This window comes from Salvelinus namaycush, chromosome 6 (genome assembly GCF_016432855.1).
Source record: "Salvelinus namaycush isolate Seneca chromosome 6, SaNama_1.0, whole genome shotgun sequence".
NCBI lineage: Eukaryota > Metazoa > Chordata > Actinopteri > Salmoniformes > Salmonidae > Salvelinus > Salvelinus namaycush.
Genome location: NC_052312.1, coordinates 3030706 through 3040791, shown reverse-complemented (window position 1 = coordinate 3040791; position 10086 = coordinate 3030706).

The window sequence follows — 10086 nt, the reverse complement described above, 5'->3', positions numbered from 1 at the left end:
GTCCGTGACACATCTCATCTTCCTGTCCGTGACACATCTCATCTTCCTGTCCGTTACACATCTCGTCGTCATGTCCGTGACACATCTCATCTTCCTGTCCGTTACACATCTCATCTTCCTGTCCGTGACACATCTCATCTTCCTGTCCGTGACACATCTCATCTTCCTGTCCGTGACACATCTCATCTTCCTGTCCGTTACACATCTCATCTTCCTGTCCGTGACACATCTCATCTTCCTGTCTGTTACACATCTCATCTTCCTGCCTGTTACACATCACAGTGCTGTTATGATGGACAAATGTTCAGTACATCCAGGACTCAATAATGTATCCGCAGTGCAGTGCAGTGGAGGCTGGTGAAGGGAGGACAACTCATAATAATGTCTGGAACAAAGTAAATGAAATTATTTCAAACGCCTGGAAACCATGTGTTTAATGTATTTGATACCATTCCACCTATTCCACTCCAGCCATTACCACAAGCCCATCCTCCCCAATTAAGGTGCCACCAACCTCCTGTGGTACAGAGTATACACACTGACTGTACAAAACACAAGGACAACTTCCTAATATTGAGTTGAACCTCCCGCTTTTTGCACTCAGAACAGTCTCAATTCTTCGGGGCATGGACTCCACAAGGTGTTGAAAGCATTCCACAGGGATGCTGGCCCATGTTGACTCCAATGCTTCCAAATCAAATCAAATCAAATTTTATTTGTCACATACACATGGTTAGCAGATGTTAATGCGAGTGTAGCGAAATGCTTGTGCTGCTAGTTCCGACAATGCAGTAATAACCAACAAGTAATCTAACCTAACAATTCCACAACTACTACCTTATACACACAAGTGTAAAGGGATAAAGAATATGTACATAAAGATATATGAATGAGTGATGGTACAGAACAGCATAGGCAAGATGCAGTAGATGGTATAGAGTACAGTATATACATATGAGATGAGTAATGTAGGGTATGTAAACATAAAGTGGCATAGTTTAAAGTGGCTAGTGATACATGTATTACATAAAGATGGCAAGATGCAGTAGATGATATAGAGTACCGTATATACATATACATATGAGATGAGTAATGTAGGGTATGTAAACATTATATTAAGTGGCATTGTTTAAAGTGGCTAGTGGTACATTTTTACATAATTTCCATCAATTCCCATTATTAAAGTGACTGGAGTTGAGTCAGTATGTTGGCAGCGGCCACTAAATGTTAGTGGTGGCTGTTTAACAGTCTGATGGCCTTGAGATAGAAGCTGTTTTTCAGTCTCTCGGTCCCTGCTTTGATGCACCTGTACTGACCTCGCCTTCTGGATGATAGCGGGGTGAACAGGCAGTGGCTTGGGTGGTTGTTGTCCCACAGTTGTGTCATGTTTTCTGGATGTTCTTTAGGTGGTAGACCATTCTTGATACACATGGGAAACCCAGTAGCATTGCAGTTCTTGACACAAACCGGTGCACCTGGCACCTACTACCATACACCGTTCAAAGGCACTTAAATATTTTTTCTTGCTCATCCACCCTTTGAATGGCACACATACACAATCCGTGTCTCAATTGTCTCAAGTCTTAAAACACATTATTTAACCTGTATTCTCCCCTTCATCTACACTGAATTAAGTGGATTTAACAGGTGAAATCAATGAGGGATCATAGCTTTCACCTGGATTCACCTGGTCAGTCTATGTCATGGAAAGAGCAGGTGTTCATAATGTTTTGTACACTCAGTGTATCTTTAAACACATGCATTTCATGTTTTTAATTGAAATTATACAAGGTCACTGTTACATTGGAAATGATTTGTTTACAAGGGCCCCGGGCTATAGATTTGATTAATTAGAGCTGTGCTGGGCTCCAGCCTCGTTCTGAGATGACATTTGATGTCGGGGTGTAAATAGCTGAACTGTGAACACTGTTCAAAAAGGTTGTAGAGCAGGGTTTTCCTCAGTTCAAGGCACAACGAGCAAATGTAAAGCTGATATTAATCGTGGAGATTTTTTAGAGGAGATGGAATAGTTTTAAGTTATGCTATTGGTAGGCTACACCAGCACTAACAGTTCAACACAAACAGTTGTTTTACTGATGTACAGTATCTCTCTCATTTAAAATCAAGATACTAATCAGACATATTTGACAGGGGTGGGGGGGGGGGGGGTCAATTCAACAGCTCTATTCAAGACATAGCCCACCGGTTCTGTCACTAATGCATTTAGCCTGAGGGTATCTGGTAACCATGGGATACCAGATTAATTAATAAGATATCACCCCCTTTCCATTTTATATGATTTGCTAAAATTGTGTATCTGTGTAGAATCCTCCCATCAACATGTTCGCTGAGCTAATGACTCTGCTAATTCAAAACGATGATAGCGTGTGTTTCTTCAGTACAGGATTGTGCCAGGTTTTGCCCAGCAGTGCAAACTTATTTGTTATAATCATTATATATTTATTTAGTTGTGCACTTGTTTTCTCTTAGTGGAAAGATAGCTAAAACCGTTGCTGGATTCTCTTCTACTTTCCTGAGGTAAATAACAGGTAAATAACAGGTAACAGGTAAATAACAGGTAAATAACAGGTAACAGGTAAATAACAGGTAAATAACAGGTAAATAACAGGTAACAGGTAAATAACAGGTAACAGGTAAATAACAGGTAAATAACAGGTAACAGGTAAATAACAGGTAACAGGTAAATAACAGGTAAATAACAGGTAAATAACAGGTAACAGATAAATAACAGGTAACAGGTAAATAACAGGTAAATAACAGGTAACAGGTAAATAACAGGTAACAGGTAAATAACAGGTAACAGGTAAATAACAGGTAAATAACAGGTAACAGGTAAATAACAGGTAACAGGTAAATAACAGGTAAATAACAGGTAACAGGTAAATAACAGGTAACAGGTAAATAACAGGTAAATAACAGGTAACAGGTAAATAACAGGTAAATAACAGGTAACAGGTAAATAACAGGTAAATAACAGGTAACAGGTAAATAACAGGTAACAGGTAAATAACAGGTAACAGGTAAATAACTGGTAACAGGTAAATAACAGGTAAATAACAGGTAACAGGTAAATAACAGGTAAATAACAGGTAACAGGTAAATAACAGGTAACAGGTAAATAACAGGTAAATAACAGGTAACAGGTAATACAGGTAAATAAGGTACAGGTAAATAACAGGTAAATAACAGGTAACATGTAAATAAACAGGTAACAGGTAACAGGTAAATAACAGGTAAATAACAGGTAACAGGTAAATAACAGGTAACAGGTAAATAACAGGTAAATAACAGGTAACAGGTAAATAACAGGTAACAGGTAAATAACAGGTAAATAACAGGTAACAGGTAAATAACAGGTAACAGGTAAATAACAGGTAAATAACAGGTAACAGGTAAATAACAGGTAAACTTTCCTGAGGTAAATAACAGAGTTCTACCATTTTTAAGTTTCATCTGATCTAGAAAAATGCATTCGGTTTCATCTGATCTAGAAAAATGCATTCGGTTTCATCTGATCTAGAAAAATGCATTCGGTTTCATCTGATCTAGAAAAACACATTTCAGGCTGCATTTCACAACACGTCCAATGAGCTATCATCTTTTCTCCCTGTAATTGCAGGTGTGTCTGGCTTTAGATGAGTTAGTCATTAAGGAATCATAGCAATATGTTTTCACTGTTCCAAGGAAATGTAGGAATGCTTGAGGAACCACTGTATGGACGCTGTAGTACAAATGCAACGTGAGGGATGAGAATTCAATTAACTTAACAGTAGAAATCCTCCCATTGCTCTTGCTAGTATCACTGCTCTTCATTAAGCTTTACGCATTGGCCTCACGGCCTTCGTCAGAGCTTTGTGAGTGTTTACAATTTGCACCCTTATGTAGACATTGCTCCACTCACATCTGTTCAATGCATGGAATGGGGTTGGAGTCGAGGGACAATAAGCATTAAACACGTCTGTGAAACCACAATGTGGACATCGAGCTATCAAGTAAGCTTTCATTAATCATTGGGTAACAGTGCAAGAATGAAGAGTCATCTGAAATGGTAGCATTAATTCATGTTCACATTTACAACATAACATGTACGGGAATTTGATAATTTAAGATTAAGATGTTACCATGCACCTGAAACAAAGGTTGCTCAGATGTGCGAGTGCCTTTTTGAATTTTGAATAAACTTAACAGTCAAAACCATTTGCTGTAATTCTTTGCCTGTACTATTCCGGTTGAATCCACTACTTTACCTTAAGCCAATATCTCATTGGAGTTTGAGCAACCCAGTATCACAACCAAAAAATGCTTCTAGATGATAGGTGTGTTGACAGAAACATATATATTTCAGGGACAGTCATAACAATGGCTTGAGTTGAAGATGATCACAGTTCAAGTTTGGTCTCAACGGGTAATCGGGAGTACTCAAACCCGAGGTCAGTTTGATAAGACAACATGTGAGCTCATGGTTTAAAGCAACAGCCATCACTGTCCCTAAAATAGTATTATTAAACTTAAGCCTAATAAAATAATTCAGTATTATGTTATGATTAATTCTAATTAGCCTACAGTCCAGAGTCCAACCCACTAACCAATAATGACAATAATCAGTTAACGTTACTGTTAGTTTTGATCAGCAAGTCAATTAAATCCCTATAAATTACAATGAATAAATAGATGTCTGACAGCAGGACTAAAGGTTACATGCGTAATAAATGTAATTCTAAAGGTGGACTTCAGGTCATGGAGGAAAGCATCCAGGTTACCCTTGACACATACACCCTCTGTTGATGACCAGTTTCCTGTGTATGTTTAGAACATGTTCCCTATTGGGTAGAAACAGTATGTTTATAACAGGTTCCCTATTGGGTAGAAACAGTATGTTTAGAACAGGTTCCCTATTGGGTAGAAACAGTATGTTTATAACAGGTTCCCTATTGGGTAGAAACAGTATGTTTAGAACAGGTTCCCTATTGGGTAGAAACAGTATGTTTAGAACATGTTCCCTATTGGGTAGAAACAGTATGTTTAGAACACGTTCATTATTTAGTAAATATAGTTACATGGATGGTAACACCTGTCACAATGGAGGGGGGTGGGGAGAGTGTGTGTACATGTGTGTGTGTGTGTGTGTGTGTGTGTGTGTGTGTGTGTGTGTGTGTGTGTGTGTGTGTGTGTGTGTGTGTGTGTGTGTGTGTGTGTGTGTGTGTGTGTGTGTGTGTGTGTGTGTGTGTGTGTGTGTGTGTGTGTGTATGGTGTTGGCTATTGGGAGAAAGGACAGGAGGGGGAGCTAGTGGTGGCCATTGGGATTGGGATGTATGGTTGAGTGAATTGGGGTCAGAGTTGAGGGAGTGAAGGGGCAGAAGTTCCCAGTAGGGGCAGATGGGATTGAAGGATTTGAAGGAGATGTGGTCATGGTTGAGACATGAAGGGGGTTTAGAGATTTGGGCCAGATAGCTGGGTTGAACGATTCCAGGGCAAACTCTTTAGATCAGGGTTAGAAGGGTGGAAAGGTTTGAGTGGGTTGGGGCTGGTGGCGGTGGATGCAATGTGAAGATATTAAAGGGGTAAAAGGTGGTCAAGATTTTTGGGAGGGACTTAGGGCTTAAAGGTTCTGCCTAAGATAAGGGGTCATGGGAGAGGTAAAGGTTTTCCCTCTGTAGGTGAACATCTAGCCTTTCCCTTCGACTCTATTAAATCTTTCTGAATCTCTCAGATGTTTGGCTGTCATCCTGCTATGTGACCTGAACCCTTCAATCTCATCATATCTATATGACCTCTCTCTGCCTGGAACTGAATGTTGGTTTGAAGGGAGTGCTTTGAAGGATGCTATTCTGCCTTGTGTTTTCCATTTGGTAAAGCTATGGACCTATTCTATATCCATTTTGATTTGGTCGTTGTTAATGGTCTTTGAGGTGAAATTATTTAACATTGGGATTATGTGATTCATGTTTTGCTTTGTAAAACAGCAACCCCTTTCATAATGTAATCCCCCATACAACTGACTGGGGTCATTTTCACCCCAGAGGTATAGTTTGGATCGTAGCCCAAAGGTGTTTTATTAAATTCTTCAAAACATTTTATCAATAAACTTTTTCTTAATTCATATAATTCATTGTTTAGTGTTTTTGCATTAATATGGAAATTTTCACACCAAGAAACACCTATTGAAAATAGCAACAATCGTATCATAATATCAATATAATTATTTTCAAAACATCATTAGACATGTAAATAATGTTATCTGAAATAACACATAATCAAATCAGACAGTTATTTTAGCAAATGTAAAATTCCTTTCCCACTCCCCAAAAAATGTTGGGCTTTTTTCCGAAGTACATCTGTACAAAAAAGCTGATTTACCATCATGTGATTGTAGTATCATGTTGAAGTAAATACTAACCTGGTCATATTGCTGTGGTAAAAACAACTGCCATTTAAAGGGGCAATAAATGAAACATTAGAAATATACTTAATTTTTGGGACAATTTTTATTTTTTTTATCTTTTCATCCTGAGAGACAATGACCAAAAATATCAATTTGCTTTCTTTATTTACTTACCCTACAGCCGGCATTAGCATCGCTGCTAGTGAAACAATGAGAGTGGTAGGGCCAATGGCAGGATGCTTTAAAAAGGTTAAAGTAACCAAAACACCATAAGCAGTGTCTTACAAGTTATTTTTATTAACATGGGGCAAAAAATGTGAGGACAGACTGTTAGTCCAGGACAGCAGGACCGTAGCATGTTGCAACAGACAACAGGACCGTAGCATGTTGCAACGGACAACAGGACCGTAGCATGTTGCAACAGACAGCAGGACCGTAGCATGTTGCAACGGACAACAGGACCGTAGCATGTTGCAACAAACAACAGGACCGTAGCATGTTGCAACGGACAGCAGGACCGTAGCATGTTGCAACGGACAGCAGGACCGTAGCATGTTGCAACGGACAGCAGGACCGTAGCATGTTGCAACGGCCAGCAGGACCGTAGCATGTTGCAACGGACAGCAGGACCGTAGCATGTTGCAACGGACAGCAGGACCGTAGCATGTTGCAACAGACAACAGGACCGTAGCATGTTGCAACGGACAGCAGGACCGTAGCATGTTACAACGGACAACAGGACCGTAGCATGTTGCAACGGCCAGCAGGACCGTAGCATGTTGCAACGGACAGCAGGACCGTAGCATGTTGCAACGGACAGCAGGACCGTAGCATGTTGCAACAGACAACAGGACCGTAGCATGTTACAACGGACAACAGGACCGTAGCATGTTACAACGGACAACAGGACCGTAGCATGTTGCAACGGACAACAGGACCGTAGCATGTTGCAACAAACAACAGGACCGTAGCATGTTGCAACAGACAGCAGGACCGTAGCATGTTGCAACGAACAACAGGACCGTAGCATGTTGCAACGGACAGCAGGACCGTAGCATGTTGCAACGGACAACAGGACCGTAGCATGTTGCAACGGACAGCAGGACCGTAGCATGTTGCAACAAACAGCAGGACCGTAGCATGTTGCAACGGACAGCAGGACCGTAGCATGTTGCAACGGACAACAGGACCGTAGCATGTTGCAACGAACAACAGGACCGTAGCATGTTGCAACGGACATCAGGACCGTAGCATGTTGCAACAGACAACAGGACCGTAGCATGTTGCAACAAACAGCAGGACCGTAGCATGTTGCAACAGACAGCAGGACCGTAGCATGTTACAACAGACAGCAGGACCGTAGCATGTTACAACAGACAGCAGGACCGTAGCATGTTACAACAGACAGCAGGACCGTAGCATGTTACAACAGACAGCAGGACCGTAGCATGTTACAACAGACAACAGGACCGTAGCATGTTGCAACGGACAGCAGGACCGTAGCATGTTGCAACAGACAACAGGACCGTAGCATGTTGCAACGGACAACAGGACCGTAGCATGTTACAACGGACAGCAGGACCGTAGCATGTTACAACGAACAACAGGACCGTAGCATGTTGCAACAGACAGCAGGACCGTAGCATGTTGCAACAGACAACAGGACCGTAGCATGTTACAACAGACAGCAGGACCGTAGCATGTTACAACAGACAGCAGGACCGTAGCATGTTACAACAGACAGCAGGACCGTAGCATGTTACAACAGACAGCAGGACCGTAGCATGTTACAACAGACAGCAGGACCGTAGCATGTTGCAACGGACAGCAGGACCGTAGCATGTTGCAACAGACAACAGGACCGTAGCATGTTGCAACGGACAACAGGACCGTAGCATGTTGCAACGAACAACAGGACCGTAGCATGTTGCAACAAACAGCAGGACCGTAGCATGTTGCAACAGACAGCAGGACCGTAGCATGTTGCAACGGACAGCAGGACCGTAGCATGTTGCAACGGACAACAGGACCGTAGCATGTTGCAACGGACAGCAGGACCGTAGCATGTTGCAACGGACAACAGGACCGTAGCATGTTACAACGGACAACAGGACCGTAGCATGTTACAACGGACAACAGGACCGTAGCATGTTACAACGGACAGCAGGACCGTAGCATGTTGCAACAAACAGCAGGACCGTAGCATGTTACAACGGACAACAGGACCGTAGCATGTTGCAACGGACAGCAGGACCGTAGCATGTTGCAACGGACAGCAGGACCGTAGCATGTTGCAACGGACAGCAGGACCGTAGCATGTTGCAACAGACAACAGGACCGTAGCATGTTGCAACAAACAGCAGGACCGTAGCATGTTGCAACAGACAGCAGGACCGTAGCATGTTACAACAGACAGCAGGACCGTAGCATGTTACAACAGACCGCAGGACCGTAGCATGTTACAACAGACAGCAGGACCGTAGCATGTTACAACAGACAGCAGGACCGTAGCATGTTACAACAGACAGCAGGACCGTAGCATGTTGCAACGGACAGCAGGACCGTAGCATGTTGCAACAGACAACAGGACCGTAGCATGTTGCAACGGAAAACAGGACCGTAGCATGTTGCAACGGACAACAGGACCGTAGCATGTTGCAACAGACAGCAGGACCGTAGCATGTTACAACGAACAACAGGATCGTAGCATGTTGCAACAGACAGCAGGACCGTAGCATGTTGCAACAAACAACAGGACCGTAGCATGTTGCAACGGACAGCAGGACCGTAGCATGTTGCAACGAACAACAGGACCGTAGTATGTTGCAACGGACAGCAGGACCGTAGCATGTTGCAACGAACAACAGGACCGTAGCATGTTGCAACGAACAGCAGGACCGTAGCATGTTACAACGGACAGCAGGACCGTAGCATGTTACAACGGACAACAGGACCGTAGCATGTTGCAACGAACAACAGGACCGTAGCATGTTGCAACAAACAACAGGACCGTAGCATGTTGCAACGGCCAGCAGGACCGTAGCATGTTGCAACGGACAGCAGGACCGTAGCATGTTGCAACGGACAACAGGACCGTAGCATGTTGCAACGAACAACAGGACCGTAGCATGTTGCAACGGACATCAGGACCGTAGCATGTTGCAACAGACAACAGGACCGTAGCATGTTGCAACAAACAGCAGGACCGTAGCATGTTCTAACAGACAGCAGGATCGTAGCATGTTACAACAGACAGCAGGACCGTAGCATGTTACAACAGACAGCAGGACCGTAGCATGTTACAACAGACAGCAGGACCGTAGCATGTTACAACAGACAGCAGGACCGTAGCATGTTACAACAGACAACAGGACCGTAGCATGTTGCAACGGACAGCAGGACCGTAGCATGTTGCAACAGACAACAGGACCGTAGCATGTTGCAACGGACAACAGGACCGTAGCATGTTACAACGGACAGCAGGACCGTAGCATGTTGCAACGGACAGCAGGACCGTAGCATGTTGCAACGGACAGCAGGACCGTAGCATGTTGCAACGGACAACAGGACCGTAGCATGTTGCAACGGACAGCAGGACCGTAGCATGTTGCAACGGACAACAGGACCGTAGCATGTTACAACGGACAACAGGACCGTAGCATGTTACAACGGACAACAGGACA